Genomic DNA, 3280 nt, shown 5'->3' with positions numbered 1-3280 from the left:
CGGGCAAAGTTGGAGCTGTGTTTGCAGTCTGGACAGCAGAACATCATCAGTTCCCAGTCTGACCCTATGCTGAAATTCAGGACCATGCACAGATTGTTTCTCAAAAACATTTAACCTTGACTGTAAGAACAGCCATGGATGAGTCTCTGTTGCTGGTTAGTCATCAATGTGTTTCTCATCAGTTCATATTCCAGCTACATTTAACAACCATCTCATTAAATGTTAAACCCTATGTGTTTTCGTCTCTAATCCTTCGTGAGAGTATCAGCTCCACTGCTGCCAAGCTGGATGCCACGTCTTAGGAAGGTGGGAGAAGCCACAAGCCTGTTGTCCTGCCCTTGAACTATATATCCCGGCAGCAGTGTGGAAGTCTTGCTCAACCAGCTCTGCACGCCAAAATCTCCCCAAGCTTTCTCCTTCACCCTCCATTGCCACGGCAGATGCTTTTGGACACCTTCCCAGTTTCATCAGGTCAGTTCTCAGAAGGCTGGAAATCTCTGTTTCCCCATATAGTCCCCCAAAATATAAACAAATATCATCTGTGTTGGAGCTGAGCTGAGCAGTGGAACTGTGTATGTCCTGTTATAGATTCATGTTTACATTATTACTGGGAGCAGATTAGGTGGTTTCATCTTTTTATAGTTTTTTAGTTTTCTTGTATGTCCCATGGTTTTGCAACACAGAGCAAATACTGGGACTCCTTTTGAAAAGGAGAAGTGGCTTAGAGGGGCCTCAAACCTCCTCTACTCTGGATTTTGTAAGCCAAAGGTTATCTATTTTCCACCCCGGTCCATGACCAGGATTTCTCTTTTATGTCCTTCTCCCCAGCTAACCTAGGGTGCTAGGTGTGTAGTCCCATCCTATGCTGGCGTAACAAGGGTGAGTATTGAGGTTGATCACACTGTGCTGCTGCAAATGCACTGGATGAACTCTTGCCTATGTGTCTTACGCTGCTCCTCTCTGTCATTAGAGACTTCACTGTCCCCGCAGTAACAGCAAGCACGTGTAAACATTGCTTAAAGAATACACAACCAGCCCAATGTACTTGCTAATCAAGCCAGCGTCCCAAGAGCTGGCAGAAGAACCGAATGCTCTTGCTGAGTCAGCATGTGGGCCATGAATATTACTTTCCATTAAATGCACACTCACTGCTGCCAAGTCTGGGCCAACTCTACAGCACCGCTGAAACCAGACAAGTATCTGGATTAAGGTTCCAGTTGGAGGGGAGAGTCCTGTGGAGCTTCTTGCTTGCTTGTTTTGTTTTCCACCAGTGAACCGCTAAGCCCCAGCAGTGATCTTTCCAGTTGGAAAAGGACTCAATTGATCCAGTTTGTGCAAGAACCTTTCAACCCAGGAACTGGTGCATCTCCTGCCTGCCTGAGTCAAGCTTATTACAGCGTTGTGCTGTTGCAGGGGTGGTGGAAAGGGGAGGGTTAAACTCTGCAGGACTGCCGTGACCTTCGGAGAGCCTGGGAGCAGGGAACGGGTGGCTTTGCCTTGTTTCGTTTTCATCGGAGAGGGTGAGGGTTGATTTTGGTCTTGACACTCACCGTGCTACCGAAAGGGTCGGAAAGTCACCAAACTTCACTGGAGACCGGGGGGGGAAAAAAAGTGGTGTCTTCTGAGACATGGGCCAGCCTGTGAGATTCACAGCTGGGTGATGGAGCCCAGAGGGAGGACATGCGTGGTGGAGGCGGCATGACCAGGTCATGCTCCGAGACTGACTTTTGTGGCTGTCAGCTAATCTCTCTCTCTCTTTGGAGAGCTCTAGCTCATGTTACCAGCAGTAGGAGGTGAGAATGACCTGTAACTGGGGGCGGACAATGGCCCATAAACTGGATCTCCTGACAGCTTGCTGGAGTCAATCCCTTGTCCCCTGAAAGGAGGCACCTGGAGGGCAGCTCCTTCTTGAACCAAGTGCATCTGTCCCCTTTTCAGAAGAGGGAGGCACACAAAGATTCCGCATTTGTGGTGTTAGGACCTGCTCTGTGTCTCCCTCCATAAATGCTTTTCATCAGAAAATTCTACTCTGCCCAAAACGTTCCCCCAAACTTAACCTTTTTTTTTTTTTTTGATGAAAATGTGCCTCTTTTAGCGAAGCTTCATGATTTCTCAACTCCACAGAAGAATATACTCCCAAAACCAAAGGCAGACAAGTATCAGCCCTAGCGTAGGTGATCACCCCAAGTCTGGGGAGGGTAGGGAAGAGGGTAATCCTGCTTTACCAGCTTCTAATGGGACCCTCATTGTCAGTTTTCCACAGTGCAGATGTTTGCCATTCCCACTAATCCAGGGTAGCTTTTCTTGTTCTCTTTCTAATGGTGTTTCATAACGTATACGGAAATATTCATTGGAGCAGGATGAATGGAAAATTTCAAGAACGATCAGATAAATTCTCCATGAAAAAATTATCACAGAGAATGTTAACAAGGGGAAATTTCATGTAAAAAGTTTCATTTGGGGGGAAAAGGTCATTTTATAACTAAAAGCTGTTAGTAAAAACCCTTCCTACATCTTTCCCTGCCTCTGTTGCTGGTGCTCCTGCATAAGCCCATCAGCATCTATTAATCCAAGACACCTTCTTGGTTCAGCCTTGTGCACCCTCAGGATCAGCAAGGATGGTTCTTTTGAAGTCTGTACCCCACAGTCACTGTTGGTGGGAACGTTGCCTCTGTCCTTCAGGGGAACGTCACACGTGGGTGGGGGGTGACCCAACGACGATTCCTTCTTATGGGTATGATAAACCGTACAGGTCTGTCATGCCTTGGCATGAGGGAGAGTGTGAACATAGAGTATGGCTCCACTTGGCAAGGCTATGCCATGTCTTGAACCCAGACTGCCTTTAGGCAAGCCATTGATCGGGCTTTAAGCTGAGCTTTGGAATGCACCAGGGAACAAGTTTGGTGCATGCTACCCCTCGTATGCTTCTCATATGAGGGACTGAGGTGACTTATTGTGTCCAGCCACCACCATTTACCCCCAAGGGCCCTTGGGCATCATGTGGCTGATGCCAAGCAGTGAGTTGGCGAGAAGGTCCTTGGAAGGTCCATGGTGCTTGGACCATGGATATGGTTTCACACGAGGCATTTGGTAGAGCTGATGAAGTAGGAAGGGTACTTCAGCCTGGGTACACCAGCGTGGCCATGCCTCCTAAGCTGCGTGAATATAGTGGTAAAAAGAGGCACGCTGCAGTTCGGTCTGTGCTTCGGCATGGGCTCTGTCAGGATCACAGGATGCTGCTCCTGCTCCTGTCCCAGCTTTGACATCAGCTTTCAGTGTG

At 48.1% G+C, this 3280-nt stretch overlaps 1 long non-coding RNA gene across 1 annotated transcript; it reads left to right on the top strand.

Annotated features, from left to right (window-relative positions):
• Nucleotides 1-272: 272 nt before the first annotated feature.
• LOC115353619 lies at nucleotides 273-2751 on the top strand. The gene is made up of 3 exons (XR_003927626.2): nucleotides 273-471; nucleotides 829-879; nucleotides 2592-2751. It is a non-coding gene; the product is annotated as an uncharacterized LOC115353619 (long non-coding RNA).
• Nucleotides 2752-3280: the final 529 nt, after the last annotated feature.

This window comes from Aquila chrysaetos, chromosome 19 (genome assembly GCF_900496995.4).
Source record: "Aquila chrysaetos chrysaetos chromosome 19, bAquChr1.4, whole genome shotgun sequence".
Taxonomy (NCBI): Eukaryota; Metazoa; Chordata; class Aves; order Accipitriformes; family Accipitridae; genus Aquila; species Aquila chrysaetos.
Note: the sequence above shows the minus strand (reverse complement) of the source record. Positions and strands in the feature narration are given on the sequence as shown.